This window comes from Grammomys surdaster, unplaced genomic scaffold, assembly GCF_004785775.1.
Source record: "Grammomys surdaster isolate TR1022 unplaced genomic scaffold, NIH_TR_1.0 270, whole genome shotgun sequence".
Taxonomy (NCBI): domain Eukaryota; kingdom Metazoa; phylum Chordata; class Mammalia; order Rodentia; family Muridae; genus Grammomys; species Grammomys surdaster.
The window spans coordinates 2146697-2164343 of NW_021604711.1; the positions used below are offsets into that span (position 1 = coordinate 2146697).

The 17647-nt window shown below is 43.9% G+C and overlaps 1 protein-coding gene across 1 annotated transcript in view; it reads left to right on the top strand.

The window, feature by feature from the left end:
* The window catches only part of Tom1l2 (target of myb1 like 2 membrane trafficking protein), a 119217-nt gene that overhangs the window by 46334 nt on the left and 55236 nt on the right, over window positions 1-17647 (top strand). The window lies entirely within an intron of this gene.

The following is a 17647-nucleotide window of genomic DNA, read 5'->3' on the forward strand; positions in this document are numbered from 1 at the left end:
GAGAGGAGAGAGGAGAGAGGAGAGAGGAGAGAGGAGAGAGGAGAGAGGAGAGAGAGAGGAGAGAGGAGAGAGGAGAGAGGAGAGAAGGGAGGGGTACTGCTTTTTACTCCCATGGGAGACTTGGTTGTATCCCCCTTCTCACATACTTGAACTGACAGTGTGTGGGAGTGATGCAGTGTCAGGCTCCCCCTTGAGCCCACCCTGTTAAAGCAAGCAGGGCCATGCTGTCATTTCCAGCACTGAGAAAAGCTACATGGCATTAAATTTCTTTTTCTACAGTTAAAAACTCCAGAAAGCTAGGAAAATGCCTACTCCCTACTGTATTTGATCATTCTGTTTGCATGTTTCCCTTGGCAAGCTTTGTTCTGTATTGTTCAAGATGACCCAGTTGGTTTAAACTACTGTTTAAAGTCATACTGGCCTCCATAAGTTATACAACCTGTGTGGGACTAAGTCTACTACCTCTGTATATTATACTAGGAAGTGCAGGAAGTCTCTTAATATTTTAAGGTGGTCACATTATAATCTCTTCTATTTGTTCTATGTTGATATTTCTGACTTTTTAGTGATAACAGATAGGAACAGCTTCCTAAACGATTCACAACCCTGTTGTATTTACCATCTCAGACTGATTCTCAGTTTGGGCCTCTTGGATTATCCAGTAATTAGCCAGGGTCCTGGGTGGCCTCCTCTGGGACTAGGAGTGTTAACAGGGAGGCTGGTCAGGATGATGTGCCTTTGAGAGACTGGGGCTGGCAGCTCTCCTTAGAGAAGAGTCAGTACATTCAGTAAAATTGCTTGTCCTCAGGGCAGCCTAGAGCCTGTGCCTTGCTGTCTCTCCTCTCTCTCTCTCTCTCTCTCTCTCTCTCTCTCTCTCTCTCTCTTCCTTTTTTTCTTCAAGGACTTTATATTCTTTCAGTGCATAAAATTAATACAACAATTCAGCTTCTAGGAATATCACAAATGTAAGAAGGCACTGCTACCACCATTCTAAATAACTGGTATAAGTTAGGTTTTTGTTCTTTCATCTGCCTTGCTATTTCTGATAGAAAAAGTAAATGGCTGTTTTTCACATGAGGCCCTAGGTCACTAACAAGTATGTAAATTGTGCACCTCTTCCCCAGTGGTACCAGCCAGACATTCTCCGTATACATCCTTTAAAAAATTAGTTTAGACTGTGTTTCTTTATGTTATTACATAATATTTCTCTCTGGTTTTTATAGCTACTTATAATGGCTGTATGATATCCAACTGAGGCCCCATGAGGTTACATATGATAGTTTATGTAACCACCAGTTTTCTGTTGGGGAAGTTTTTAAAAATATATTTATTATTTTATGTGCTATGTGTGTGCTTGCGTGTATGTATGTGAACTACATGAGTGCAGTACCCATGGAGGTCAGAAGAGGGGGTTGGATTCCCTGGACCTGGAGTTGCACATGGTTGTGAGCCATCCAATATGGGTGCTGGGAACCAAACCAAGGACCTCTGAGGAATTTTGAGAATTTTAACTAATAATACTTTAATTATGTTCCTGGTAATTTTTGTTTTCTTTTCAATAGCATTGTATTAAAATACAATACTTATTCACTTACTTAAAGTATAGAGTTCAGTGAGTTTCTGTATCCCCTGAGTTGTGCAGACATTACTATAGTCAGTGAGGACAATTCCATCATTCCACGGCCGTCAGCACCCACTCCCCACTCTTCCCAACTCACAGTCCTAGACAACTGGTGACTGGTCTCTACTTGTCATTACGAAATTAAAACTGAAGCTGAACTGAGTGTAGTGACACATGCCTTCAGTCCTAGCATTCAGGAGGATAAAAGTGCTTGTGGGGGCCAGAAGAGGAACTGAAGCTAAGGGCCCCTGGAACTAGAGCTATAAGTGGTGGAGCCCCCTGCTGTGGGTGCCGGGGGGGGGGGGGGGGGGGGGGGGGCGGGGGCAGGGGGGGAACCAACTCCGAGTCCTCTGCCAGAGCAAAGATGATCTTAACTGCTGAACCCCACTTTAGCCATTTTGTGGGATTAAGCAAATTTATATTCTTGTGTAGCCACTACCACCATACAACTTCATAACTTCTTTCTGGATTTATTGTCTCCTCCATTCACTCCAGGGCCCTGGTAACCAGCATCCCCTGTTCCTCTGTGTCTAACAACCCTACCCACTCCTCATAATTGCATTCACACAATATTTGTCTGTTTGTGACTGGTTCATGTCACTTAGTGGAATGTCCTCAAGGTTCCGCATATTATGGCACAAATCAGAATGCTATTCCTTTGGGGGGGGGGGGCAGAGTCTCACTATGTAGCCCAGGATGTTCTGAAGCTCTTAGTCTTCCTGTGCCAACCTCTGAGTGCTGGGATTACAGGTGTGCACCATCACACCTGACTTCCATGGCTTTTTAGTGATGAATGAGGTTCTTCTGCATGGATGTACCATATTTGTCTCCTGGGTTATGACCATCTGGGTTTATACTTTCTGTTAATTGTGACATGCAACTTAGTTAAACTTACATTGCAGCGATGAAACACTATGACCAAAGACTAGATGGGGGGAAAGAAAGAGTTTATTTATAACTTATGCTTCCACATCACTGTTCATAATCAAAGGAAGTCAGGGCAGGAACTCAAGCAGGGCAGGAACCTAAAAGCAGGAGCTGATGCAGAAGTCATGGAGGGGTGCTGTTTACTGGCTTGTTCCCCATGGCTTCCTCAGCCTGCTTTCTAATGGAACCCAGGATCCATTAGATCCTGCCTACGGATGGCCCCACCCACAAAGGGCTGTGCCCTCCCCTATCAATCACTAATTAAGAAAATGCCCCACAGCAGAATCATATGGAAGCATTTTCTCAGTTGAGTTTCTTTCTCTCAGATGATTCTAGCCTGTGTTAAGGTGACATAAAATTAGCCACACTGATGAGCACGTTTATGTATAGAAAATGATTTCATTTCCCTTGGGCACACTATTACGAATAGGATTGCAGAATTATGCATTACTTTTTTCTTTAGTGTATTTGTTTCTGTTTTGAGTCTTAACAATATTATTAGGTCAAAGAATAAGAGCCTTTTATGGCCTCAGAAATATTTTTATGTATTATTTTTTTTTAAAAACTCACCTCCTGGGATATCCTTTGATACCTGTTGCCCAGATTATTTTTCCAGAGTTATGAAATGCATGTTACTTTGACAGAACAGGACATGGTTCACTATGACCTTCCCAGAGTGGGCAGTATTCTGTTCAAGATACATGTTTAATTTCACTGTTTTGACTTGGATGTCTTTTATTATTGATATCTTGCCCTGCAGATGAGGCCTGTGAATGAATAACATTTGAGCTACTATCAGAGTCTTTCCCAGGTGGGTTGCTTTTGATGATGCCATGGGTGCTTTTGAGTACTGCAGATGCTGTGATAGTAGCAAGGAGCTTTTCTGCACCCAGTTCTGAAGAACAGCCCTTTGTAGGAGTTAGTTAAAGCACTCTGCCACAAGTGAGCACAGCAGGCATGAGCCCCTGTAACTTCTGTAAAGCTTCTCCTGGCTTGGAATTTCATAATGATTCTTTGAGGCAGAAAGTAAATCTTCTTTTTCAGTTTTGTTCATGGTAATGCTTGTGGTCCCTGGCTCCCTCATAGAGTTGGTTGGTCCCTGACCAGCAGAGCACAGTTAAGGCTTCTTTGCTGGCTCCCTAGGTGGGAGCCTAGGCAGCTACCGTGCTTTTCCACTGGAGGCTGCACTGAAAGCCTTGGAGACATCAAGGCGTTTTTCTTTTGAATTCATCTTTCCTCAAATCCAGTCCCTAAATACACATAATGTGTGGTTCATAGGAGCCCAGTTGCAGGGTACTTGTCTAAGACACTCAATGCCTTGGCTTTAATCCTTCCACCCCCAGATGAACTTGTATTCATAACATCTATAACAGCCCAAAAGTTGATATAACTCCATAGGATGGAGTATTTAGGGTAAAGGCTCAATGGTAGTGTGCTTGACTGGCTTGTGTGAATCCCCAGCACTGACACACACACACACACACACACACACACACACACACACACACCGTGTTGTTCACCCCATTTGTTATTATTATTATTATTATTATTATTATTATTATTACATCCTACCATAGTTATCACTAGTTCCCTCAGTGTACTCTGAGGAGGTTTTTCTGTTATGCCCGCCTTTCCACAATCAAACTGAGTTAGTGAGTGTAGGAGATGTTCCCTGCATCACACTAAGCCCAGCTGCTTCCATGTCTATCAGATTAAAAACCATGCCTTCGATCAGTGTGCTGTCCTGGGTCCTTACTTCACTAAACAGTTATCATGACCTGTCCTTGCTTCTATACCTATCCTAAAAGGGACAAAAGCATTGTCAAGAGGCATTTGTACCCCTCCCCCTTTGACTATCAGGAATGTCAAGCTGGAGAAAGAAAAGGCCTCTTTTGCCAGTGAGAAGCAGAACTTGACACTCAGGAAGAGATTTCACATGGCTCTGATAACTTTTCAGATCACTCTGCAGAAAATAAACCAAGACACAATGGGCAAGCTCACACCTTGGTAAGAACTGCTTAGCTAGGCATACCTTCTGCTCTCTTTTTGAACTTAAACTGGTGGTCAGACTGTGCAGATGGGCTTGAGGGACAGCACTGGACTTCTCATGGTTCCTCTTGCCAGTGTGGCCATGAGGTATAAATCTCCTTTCTCTGCTTTTCCCTAGTATTTATCTCTGTAATTGGCCTATTGAGGGCCCCTATATGAGCCTAGCTTGACAGAACTACTGAGGCCTAGCTCTGACCCTAACTCCAGTAACAACACTTCCTACTCACAGTCTGTATTTTAGCACACACACACTAGCTGTTCCCAGAGTGATTTGTGCTTACAGTCTGTATTTTAGTACAGCTCCAAGCTATTCCCAGAGTGATTTGTCACAGGGGCTCCTGTTTGAAAAGCCCCAGACTGCAGAAGGTGAGAGGACTCTTACAAGTTGGCCTTCAGTCTTCTGCTCTCTAACAGCTCTGCTCCCCTCACCCCCACCCCCACTCCTCCATCCCCCTCATCCTCCAGGTTCCTGCTCTTCCACCTTGTTTGTACCTCCCCTCCCTCTATCATCATTGCTAATCATTCTCCATCCTTTGGACTGTCAGGCCCGGTGCGCACCCCATGCTAACATTTGTCCCTAGTGTCCTGGCTCTCTGCTTGTAGGTCTGTGATCTTGTTAAACTCCCTGAGGCAAAGGCTCTTGACTTCCCATCACAGCCTAACACATGACCCACAGTAGGATGTCCCCAACTCCCACACCAAGGTGTCTGCTAGGCTTCAGCCAGAGCTCTACCTGAACATGGAGTCCCAAGAGACTTTTATTTTCTCAGTCAACAGGAGAGAGCAGCCTGTTTGGCTAGGACAAACCATCAACCTTCTCCCAGCCTGCTGGCTTCTTCAGGGGCCCTTTCTCCTGGTGGTAGCTGGTGGCTGTGATGATGGCCACGATATGTTTGCATCCCAGCCCTCCCTAGCTCCTTTCTGTACTCATATACTCCACACATAATATTCCATTGAGTATGAAGAAAGGAACACATCAGACTAGTGACTCTGCACCTGGTGAACATACCCCACATGCATTTTTAAATCTGCAGATTCCCCTTAAGGGAATTCCAGTTTAAAAAGAACTTGGGTCAGCAGCCTTGGGCCTGTGTGGCTAACAAGCTCCTATTTTCTCTGTTGTTGGGCTGGCCTGAAGGGCTTCTTTGTTTGGAGTAGGGGTGGATGTGATGCCCTAATGAGGCCCTGTGGAATCCTGGCTCATACACAGCAGTCTGCCGGGTGGAACTCTCTAGGCAGGAAAGCAAGTTGGTGAGTTTGTGGGTTTGTCAGATTTTAAAGAACACAGAACAGTGTTAAAGGGGTAAAAACTAACTGGAGTATTGTATTCTGGGTTGGATTCAGCACAGAAATACAGAGCAAAGGCTGAAGAAGTGTGAGTAGTGTCTGGAGTTTAGCTAATAGTACTACACTGTGTTCCATGTTTAAGTTTTGACAGATGCACACTTAGTTATATAACATGCCAACGTGGGAGGAAACTGAGATGGGGATTCTGGACTGTTGGTGCCACTTCAGTAAATCTAAAATTGCTTCAAAACAGGAAGGGTATTAATAAAGAGGGAAGAAAGGACAAGGTCAGTCCACGTGCCCTCTGCCCCTCTTACCGAGGTCTTGGAGCCCACACCTGCAGTCAGGAAGGCTGCTATAGGCAGTCTGCTCCTTTGTCCCTGCTGTTCCCTGTTTGGGAACAGGTTAGGTTACAAGACCAGGTCCAGCTGGAGGATGGGGGTCATGTGGTTACTGGAACCTCCTACCTCCTGCCCTGCATCAAGGTGACTTCTTAGGCTTTCTTCACTTGTTAAAAACTGCAAACCTGACTGGAAAGGAAAGGGAGGGCGAAGGAGCTGAGGATGTGCCCAGTGGTCAGACAGTTGCTCAGTATGGTCAGGTACCAGGTTCCATCCTTGTGGTCCAGACTGAAGGCTGTGTGCTTGGTAAATAGCAAGATTCATCCTCTGTTCTATTTTTCTATTTAAAGGGATGAGTGTGCATTCCTTGAAGATTTAGATCAGTAGCTTCGAGGACAAGGGGCTACTGGAGGACCAGCAACAACACTGTAGTCCTCTCCTGCCTCCTGCCTGCTTCCAAGAGCCATGATGAAGTACACCTCTTTACTAGCTGGTTCTAAATCCCCTAAAAGTTTAAATATTTAGATCATTTTTTAAAAGTGTGTTGTTGTTGCCCCTTCACCCTAAAGATGAAACAAGCCAGGTTTCGAGGCTTCTTCCTGCTAAGGGATCTCTGCATGTCTTCCATCATGAACATTCTGGCTCAGAAACCCAGAAATATGAAAGGGTTAAAGGACATTTGGATCTCCTGGATCTTGAATCTGGTGAACTGTTGTCCTGTAGGTGGCAGTGGTGATCCGTGAGCACTCACAGAGGTCTGGAGGGAATGGCACTGGCAAGGAGAGCCTGCAGACAATAGTAACAAGTATCATCTCCTCACACGCCTGGGGAGGAGGAGTTCTCTGGGAGGGGAGGCTCCAGCAGGTGTTTTCTCTATGGTATTTAGTTTCCCTTCAGGCAACTGTGTAAAAGAAATCTGTTGTTACTCTCTATTACAAATATGGGAAAGGTCTGGTACCCTGGGGTACCCCAGTCACTAGAAGGACCAAGACTGCAGAAGTCTGAGTTCACTGCTATCCAAAGCTGCCACTGTGATGCACAAATGAAGTGCATTTCATGTGCCCTGAAGTCTACCTGCTGCCTGCCACCCGGGGCCTGCCACCTGGGGCCTCTGCAAACATTCCAGTCAAGATGTCACGTTCAAGGGCCCTGGCAGTACAAGGCCAGCTTCTTTTTTATGCAGGAGAGAGGTGGGATGGGAATGTGAAACAGGCTCTCTAATGTAGTCCAAGCTGATCTTGAACTTGTGACCCTCCTGCCTTAGCCTCCCAGTGCAAGATTATAGGTATGTGTCACCATGTCCAGCAGTGTCGGCCACTTAAAGGCAGGCACTCAACTTCAAATCTAGGTAAGGAGCAAAATGTACTTTTGGCTCATGAGCCACTAAAAAAGGTAGAATTTATCAGAACACAGACTTGCCTGGAAATCTCCATGGCTGTCCCTTGAGGTACTGTGGTCCATCAGAAGGCATCTAGTTAGTGAGGTGTTGGCTCCATAGTGGCTGGGCTGGAGCAAGGCCCTAGGTCAGAGGTGAGCCCCGGATCCTCATGTAGTTACTGCTTTTGCCTCCAGCAGAGACTGCTGTTCTGTGGGATAAAGCTGAGCTGAGCCTTCTGGCATGTGTGCTCGTGGTGTGGTTGTGCTTTGATGGGTCTGTGTAGGCAAAAGGTGCTCATTCTTACTACTTCTATTCAACAAAGAACTGGAAATGGTAGCCAGGCTAGTTAAGGAAGAGAAGGAAACAGAAGACATCCAATGGGAAAGAGAACAGTAAATGCTAGGCTAACAGATGTTGAAGGCTCAGAAACCCTGCCATGGCAGCCATCAAAGCACAAAAGGCCAAACTGCTCTTCTCAAAGGGTCTTTCTGTGAGCAAGGCATTAATGAGTTTCCACATCCTTCAGAGTGGTCCATAGCACACATGGGAGACGGGGCCTTTCCTGTCGTCTGTGTCAGAGAGCCTGAGGATGGCAGGGACAGCAGATTACTGTGCAGGTTGACAATTGGAGGAAGATAAATTGTGAAGAGCTGCAGCCCAGCCTTCAAATTTCTTTTCTTGGGAGAGAATGGAATTTTTCCAGCAGTGGGGGTTCTACATGTGGACAAGTAGTGCTTGATTGGTCAGCAGAGAACTTTTATATCTCAAGAAAATATTGAAAAAAATGTGAATTGTTATAGAAAATAAATTGGATTTTTATTCTGTCACATATTTTTTAAATTTTATTTTTATTATGTTTATTCATTTGTGGGAAGGGGCAGAGGATAACTTGCAGGAGTCTGTTCTTTCTTAAGATGTGGGTCCTGTGGATCAAATTTTGGTCTTCAATCTTAGTAGCAAGCACTTTTACCCAATGAATCATCTTGCCAGCCCTCTGTCACACATATTTAAGAAAATTACAGTGTTAAATATTTCCCTCCCCCCAACAGCAGCTTCAGTATTCTTGGGGGCTATTTCTTATAAATAGTTTTTGAAATGTGATTTATTTGAACATTAGTGTTTCTACCAATAAAGAATAAAACAATAATGTGTTTGTGTGTGTGTGTGTGTGTGTGTGTGTGTGTGTGTGTGTAAACATGAGCCTGCAGATGGTACACTGTGCATATAGAGCTCAGGGGTTGATTTTCTTCTGCTGTCTTGTAGAGGCCTAGTTTCTCTTGTTTCTGTCGTGATGGATAGAGACTAGCTGGTCTGCAGGCTTCTGGGCTTCAGGCAGTTCTGTCTCTACCCTGTCCCGCTGCAGGAATGCTAGCCCTGCAATACTTTGTGGAGGGCTGTGGGGTTGTATACTGTGCACTGCAGAATATTGCTGCAAGAAGCTAGGTACGGTTGTTTGCACAAATACTCAAGAGGCTATGGGAGGATTGTTGGAGTTGAAGGTTGTGTGCTTGGTAAGCTGTAATTTTCATTCTCTTTTTTGTTTTTCTATTTAAAGGGATGAGTGTGCATTCCTTGAAGATTTAGACCAGTAGCTTTGTGGGCAAGAGTCTGCTGTGTGATTAGCAATAGCACCGTACCGCCCCATTTCCTGCCTACTTCCGAGGGCAGGAAGTACAGCTCTTTTTCCTAGCTGGTTCTAAACACCCTAGGGTTTAAATATTTGGCTCCTTTACCTTAAAGATGAACCAAGCCAAGTTTAAGGGTTTTTTCCTGCTAACGGAGCTCTTTGTGGAGTTGCCTGGATATGCCTGGGCAGCATATCAAGACTGTCTTAGAATACCAGACAAACATACCAGCAATATATACATAAACATAGACACACAATGCTGAAAGAAATTAAAGACAAGTAAATGGACAGACAATTTTTATTAAATGAAAGGGAAGACAGAATTAAGATATATTAATGTTTGGGGGAGGATATCTAGAGAGATGGCTCAGTGGTTAAGAGCACTGGCTGCTCTCCCAGAGGACCTGGCTTCACTTCTCAGCACCCACATGGCATCTCACAACTGTCTATAAGTCCAGTTCCAGAGTATCTGACACCCTGACACAGGCATACATGTAGGCAAAGCACCAATGCCATAAAAATTAAAATTTAAAAAATATATTAGTGCTGCCCCAAATAATCCATAGATGTGGGCAAATCTATTAAAATGCCACTCACAGTCTTTGTAAAAGTTAAAAAAAATTCTGTTGTAGAATTCCCACAAAATCCGAGGGAAGCTGCAAAATCTGGAAAAGAACAAAGTTGGAAGATGCTTATTTCCTGGCTTCAAAATTACAGTAAAACTAGATCATCAAAGCAGCATAGTTCTGACCTCAAGGCTGATCTAGAGACCAATAGCAGAGTAAAGGCAAGAGCCCTGGAGTAAGCTCTCACATATGCTCACTGTGCTTTCAGCACGGTGCCAGGACACCTCCCCCTTTTTTAAAAAGATTTATTTATTTTATATATGTGAGTACACTGTCAATGTCTTCAGACACACCAGAAGAAGGCATCAGACCCCATTACAGATGGTTGTGAGCCACCATGTGGTTGCTGAGAGTTGAACTCAGAACCTCTGGAATAGCAGTCAGTGCTCTTAACCACTGAGCCATCTCTTCAGCCCCACCAAGATCCTTTAGTGGAGTAAGAATCATGATTTTTACTAGTGGTGCTGGGAGAAATAAATACACACCCATAGTGATACAGTTAGGCCTTTATCTTATACCACATACAGAAATTAACTCCAGATTGATCAAATTCCTAAGGAAAAGAGCCTAAATTGTAAGTCTTTGAAGAAAACAGGAGGAAAATCATATTGATTTAACAATTTCTTGAGTGTGACACCAAAAAAATAAAAACAACAAAAGAAAAAAATAAATGTGACTTTATCGAAATGAAAACTTGTTTGGTTGAGTGTGGTCATGTGTAGTTTTATAATCCTAGCACTCAAATAGTAGTTGAGGGATCCTGAGTTCTAGGCCAACTCGTGCTGTACAGTGAGGTCTTCTCTCAAAAGATAAAAACAACCCTTTTTATGTGTAAAGAATATTTTCAAGAGAATGAAAAGCCAACCTACAAAATTGGAGGTAATATTTGTAAGGAATATAACAGATAATGTATTAATGTTTAGAATATGTAAAGAAACTCCAAAACTGAACCACAGAAAAAACCAAAATACCCAATTTAAAAAATGGGCAAAGAATGTTAATCTCCAAAGAAGATGCACAAATGTCTGGTAACCGTGTGTTTACATGAACAGATGTTTAGCATCACAGTCACCAGGGAAACGCAAATTTACAACAAGATTCTGCCTCACATTTGCTAGGCCAGGGTAACATGATTGATCTCAGTTCTGCTTCAAAGGCCTGGGTATTTACTCTATGTTGTCCCATCTGGTAACAAAGCCCAAGTTTGGATGTGGTGTTTTTCATCTCAGACAGATTCTGAAGCTGCTGCTTTCTATCTTAGTTCATAAGAGAAGGTCCATCACCACCTTTTATATAAAAGTCTCCTGCAATCCATACATCCACCGTGCTTGACACAAGCTAGTCATCTGAGGGGAGGAAACCCATTAGGACCAGGCATCTTCTTGAGTGAAAATTGATGAGGGCCTGCCAGTTCCCTGTGAATGGTTCTACTCCTGGGCAGGTTGTCCTAGCTGAGCAAGGCTGAGCAAGCCATGTGGAGCAAACTAATAACCAGTGTTCTTTCATGGCTTCTGAATCCTTTCCTTCCTCCAGATTCCTGCCTTGAGTTCCTGTCCTGACTTCCCTCAGTGATAGGGTGTGGTCTGGAAGATATAAGCTGGAATAAACCTTTTGCTCACCAAGGTGCTTTTGGATACTGTGTTTTATCACAGCAAATGATAGATAAATGGTCTCTGTGTAAGTGGGACATGTCCTTATTTCTTACATAGTAACACTTATTTTTTATCTAGTATTAGAATTTGCACATCCAAATCAAAGCTGTGCTTACAAGCAGTAAAAGCACACTGCAAGGATATATAGCTAGTTCCTAAAACATTTGCACAGCTGAATTCATTGGGCTACCAAGAGCAATTATTTTAGTTATCACTTATTCCCCCCCAAAAAAATGAAACTCCAGCTTTTTACCCTCTTTTTATATCATGCATGGTATTAATAGACCCTTTACCACCAGACAAAGCAGAGTCACTTACAAATAGTGGGACTCTGCCCTTATGATGAGTGCAGAACCACATAGAAGCCTGAGGTAATCTTAACCAGGGGCCACAGAAGGCACAAGTGTGGCTGGCACAGAGGCAGACAATGTTGGATCCTTGTATATGAGATGAGGAATGGAATCAAAAAGTATTTTAGCATCAGTAAGATTAAGAGCCAGACACACCACTGTGGTGCCCTGTCTGCTCTGCTCTGCCATATCATGTATGTAAGAAAGACAGTTCAAGGCCAGGAACCAGTAGCTTTGGGACTATCAAGGAAATAGAGCATTGTAGGAAGGCAGCTGGAGGAGTGAGCAGCAAGCTGGTAAAGGGCAAAGATGACACCAGAAAGAGTGGTACAAGGCTCCCATCATTTGGGCTAGGGAAGAAGATAGTGAGGGCGGAAGCTCTGACGAGGTAGAGGCCTCAGTCCCCGTGTAGCTCTGGAGCAACAGAGTAGTCTGCAGCCCAGGGCTCCTCAGAAGCACGTAAGATCAGTTCACAAAGCCTCACCACGAAATGATATGGCCATCTAGGCCCTGCTCTTCCTGCCACACTGGCTGACTCTGAACACCCCTTCCTTGAAGGTGTCCTTTCCCAGAAGAGGTGTCTCAGTACCTTACTCTGTCACACACAGAGGAGGCTCATCTGTGGCCTTGCTCCAGCAGCTGTTTCAGCAGGAGGCTCATCTTGAAGCAAGGGGGCCTGACTGTGAACCTATACTTCTGACTTTTCAAGGCAGCCCAGCCAGGAGAGAGGCTACCTAGGCAGTGTGCTTCAGTCCTTCACAGAACTTGGGCTATACTCACCAAGGCTGCCCTTTGGTAAAGCCACCAGGGATGTAGACTTGGGAGGCTTTATAGAGGAAATGCTAAATCAATGAAGCATTATTTCTAAGTTTGGTTTAGCAGCAGAATCCATTAACCTTATATTCACCCCTTTCTTCCTCTAATAGTACCAGCAAGGGTCGGTTCAAAGGCATGGCAACTTATTCTTAGGGTCAGCACGTTTATTTCAATTACTGAGGTTTTGGATTTTCGAGCCAAATGATACTCACTTTGATTATAAGGAACCAACCCAAAATGAGTGCTTCTTCATTCCTGCTTCATTGGAAAGCCACGCCTGCTGAAGCCAGAGGAGGGAATCAAGGCCGTCAGAGCAGCTCAATCAATTCTTATTTTTCTTTTCATAAAAGAATTTCCATCAGATGGGAACAAAGTTGTGTCTGATTGATTCTGGGATTGAGGCCACTCAATGTGGCCTCCCTTATTTAGTCTGGTCTCCAGGCTAGAGGAGAACAAAGTTCATTTCTTTTGACACGTAAATTGTCAAATCCTAAAATAAAACTTGGTGTAGTGGTAGAAATGCAGTGCTCCAGGGAGCGATAGGCAAATCCTTCCAGCCAGCCATGAGCTGGGATGGATAAAGACTAATACGACAGTGACCGTGCTTGCAAAATGTTGACCTTCCTGGGGCTGTGCTAATGGCCAGGAGCTGGAATGAGCAGAATAAAGCACTCAGATATACATCCCACCATATTATCTTAATATTGTTGTCACAGCATTTGCTTCATTCAGAAAAGACTACTCCCAGCCTGATGTTGGACCTGGGCCAGAAATCCCTCAAGCCTTGACCCTGACAGAAGTGCTCATACTCTCTGGGGCATGGTTTTCTTGCCTATCCACCCCTCCCATGCATCAGTCCTAAGGCAGCCTGCTGAGAGGAGCTCTCAGTGGATTGGTTTCTTGGCTGCCATATCTACACTTGGATGCTAAATATACAGACTTCAGAGGCGCCAGCACTAGAAGGCAAAAGAGCACTGGTTTAGCATTTTGCATTCAGCGACATTCTTTTGGTGAGTCTGGAGAAGAAAACAGCCAAATTATCTCCCCAGTCAGCAAGTGTGGGCAGAAGCCCAGAGTTATCAGAACAAAGAAGTAGCATTCAGGGTACTTCAGGCCAAGCTGGAGAAAGAAGAAAATGAGGTTTTGATGGGTAGAAAGCTCATTGGGTAATGGGTCAATAATATGCAGTGAAGTTTCTGGATTCCTGTCACTATCAGTGAGGTAGGCGTAGCTCCCATGAAGCAGGTGCTTCACGACCATTATTACCTACTGCTTCAGCCTCCCGGCATCCTTTGTGAATGTTCACAATAGAAATTCCATTTCCACTGAAGAGTCAAGAGGACAAACTTTAAGAGAAGGTTCACACAGTGCCCTCTGACCAGGCTGTACATTTCAGTGCAACTCTGTGTACAACTTCAAGGCAAAGTAAAGCCATGTGGTCCAAATGCCATTTTCTCAAGATTGACAAGAACCTGAGATGTGCCACATACCATTTTAGAAGCTGAGGAGAAAGAGATGATTAAGAAACTCACATTGACTGTCCAGCCTGGGTGCTAACTGGGGATGCCACATACTGTTGGTTGTTGGTATCTGTGCTCTAGTGCTAAGGAACTTCGGAGGAGGATGTGTATATCCCTTAGCACACAGTGACAGACTCTGCATATAGGGCAGTGAGACTGAACTCTTAGAGGAAAGTGCCTGGTCTGCCTCTCACTGCCCGTCTGTAGAGCACAAACAGAGGGTGCAGTCCACCATACAAGGTGCAGTCCTTAACCTTGGCCACACATCTGCATTACCAGGAGGCTTCCTAGAATGGTGACTGGATACCTCCTTTAATCAGATCAGAATCTTTGGGTACGTGTGTCCTAAATACTCCTCGAAAGGCCATGTGTTTAAACAGTGCTGAGGACTACGAGCTTGAATCTAGACCTTCATCAAACATAGATGTGCTACACAGCTCTCAAGTGGTCTGCTGACGTTACAGGCAAGGGGTCTGGAAATGGTACAGTCTAGGCGTCTTCATGAGGTTTGTTTTTTCTCTGCCAGAAAGGTAAGAAGCAGGAAAACTCTGAAATGTAACAGGTAGCAGCAGAGAAATCTCCAGCACCATAAACAGAATCAGTGTTTAAAGAAAGATATTTATCGTTGATGAGGAAACAGACATTCAAGACACAGAGGAAAAGACATCCACAGAGCAGAGGAGGGACTCAGAAAGCCAAAATCCAGTTTCTTCTTGAGGGCTGGTGTTTTGTTTTAAAGCTTCTGAAGAGTTTTCCTTTCCCACTTTAGGGTTGGTCAGTTTGAAGACAAATAGGATGGTTGATTGGTCTGCAACTGTTGTGTGACCTGTCCTGATATGGCCTTGAACTTGATGAGCCACTCTGTCAACAGGGGCCCTGCTAGTGAGACATAAAAGCTGCCAGCTTTTTATGTCAAGTCAGAAGGGTGTGGAGCTGGCCATCTTGGAAATTCACCTTTGTTACCTAGCCATGGCCCACCTCCCTGTCTGTCTGCCTACCAGGGAGTCTGTTTAACTCCTGGTCTTTCATTAGGAAAAGGTGAAAGAGATGTAGTCCTTTCCATCATGGGGCTCACAGCCCAGAGAGAAAAGGTCTAGTTCTGATCCTGAGCCTGCTTCTAGTCTTATTTTCCCTGTTAACAGTAGTCTTCACGTCTCTGTTCTCTCCAACTAGCAAGTCCATTGATCTATCTGTACTTTTTCATCCTCTCTGGGTGATTTAAAGTGTGTGTATGTATGTGTGTATGTGTGTGTGTGTGTGTGTGTGTGTGAGAGAGAGAGAGAGAGAGAGAGAGAGAGAGAGAGAGAGAGAGAGAAAATATGTGTATCTGAGTATAAATGCCCATGGAGGACAGAAAAGGGTGTTGGATCTCCTGAAGTGGGAGTTATGAGCTGCCTGACCTGGGTACTGGGAACCAAACTTGGGTCCTCTAGAAGAACAGCAAATTCTGTCTTCATCACTATTCTGTTGCTGTATAGAGACACCATGACCAAGGCAACTCTTATTAAAGAAAACATTTAACTAGGGGCTTGCTTATAGCTTCAGAGGCTTAGTCTCTGATCAGTGGTGTAGAGCATGGTGATTCCTATGTTGCCGGAGCAGTAGCTAAGATCTTTATTCTGATCCACAGGCCAAGGGAGAGATCCTGGCTGGCACAGGCTTGTGAAACCTAAAAACCTACTCCCAGTGACACACTTCCTCCAAGAAGATCCTAATCCTTCTGATTCTTCTCAAATGGTGCCACCCCAGTAACTAAGCACTCGAATACATGAGCCTATGGGGACTGTTCTCATTCAGAGTACCATGTACTCTTAACCACTGAGCCCTTTCTCCAGCCCTTGAATGATTTTTTTTTTTTGAGACAATGTTTTTCTGTATAACCCTGGCTGTTCTGGAACTTGCTCTATAAACTAGGCTGGCCTCAAACTCAGAGTTCCACTTGCCTCTGCCTCCCAAGTGCTGGAACTAAAGTTGTATGCTACCACTGCCCCACTTAGATGATTTTTAAAGTTGTTTTCTGTGTGTGCGATAAAAGTTAGCATTCTAGCCATTTTTTTCATTGTGTTTTGATTTTTTGTTTTTCAAGACAGGGTTTCTCCATATAGACCTGGCTGTCCTAGAACTCTCCGTATAGACCTGGCTGGTCTTGAACTCAAAGATCCACCTGTTTCTGGCACCCAAGTGCTGTGACTAAAGTCAGGCGCCATCACTGTCTAGCTTATTCTAGCCATTTTTGAGCATACAGTTGTGTAGCATTAAGTATGCTTCCATTGTTGTACAACCATCACTGCCATCCATCTCAGAAACAGCTCTGTGTTTACTGAGCACAGCTCCCCATTCTTCCTCAGTCCCTAGCAATCCCCATTCTGCTTTCTGACTCCTGTGACTACCTTACAAACGTCACAGGAGTGGGACCATGCAGCATTTGTCCTTGAACCTGGCTGCTTCCACTCAGAACACTATCTTCAGGGTTCACTGATATAGCAGGTACCAGAATTTCCTTCCTCCGTGAGGCTGACGAGTCCATTGTGTGTATATCCATTAACCTATGTGTGGGTATCAGCTTTCACCCTTGGAACACTGTGGACAGCTCTGCTGTGAGCATGAGTAAACACATGCCTCTATGAAAGGAAATACCCAAAACATAAGTTATGGGTTCTGTGTTTAGTTTCTTGAGGATACACAATAGTGTTTCTGTAATCTCTGTAATGTTTTGCATTCTCAATAGAGAAGAAGGGTTCCAGTCTTTCCACATCTTTACTAACACTGATTATCTTATATTTTAAAAATAATGGCTAATGGAGAGATGACCCAGTGGTTGTTAAGAGCCCTGGCTGGCCTTCCAAAGGATCAGAGTTGAGTTTCCAGCACCCACATGGCAGTTAACAACTATCTGTAACTATGGTTTCAGGAGATCTGATGCCTTCTTCTGCCCTCCACAGCCATTGCATACATGTGGTACACAGACAGACATGCAGGAAAAACACTCAGAAACAAAAAATAAGATTAAATACATCTGTATACATACATACATACATACATACATACATACATACATGCATACATACACACACACAATGAGTATGAGATGACATCTATTGTGGGGTGGTTGTGGTTGTTGTTGTTGTAATGCTAAGGACTAGACTCAGAGCTCCACAAAATTTTACCACTGAACTATATCTCTACTCCAAAGTTATATATACATACATATATATTACCTGCCACTGAGTCCCAGAAGTTTTTATTTTGATAAGTCTAGTGTCTGTATTTCTCCATAATGACTGCTTATGCCATTAGTGTTAGATCCATGAAATTATTGTCTAATCATGTGTCATGGAGCTTTCTCCCTGCTTTCTTCTAAGAGTTTTACAGTTTTCAACACTGTGTTCACATCCTTAATAAATTGAGTTAATATAGTGTAAGAAAATGTACAACTATCTTTTTGCATACGAA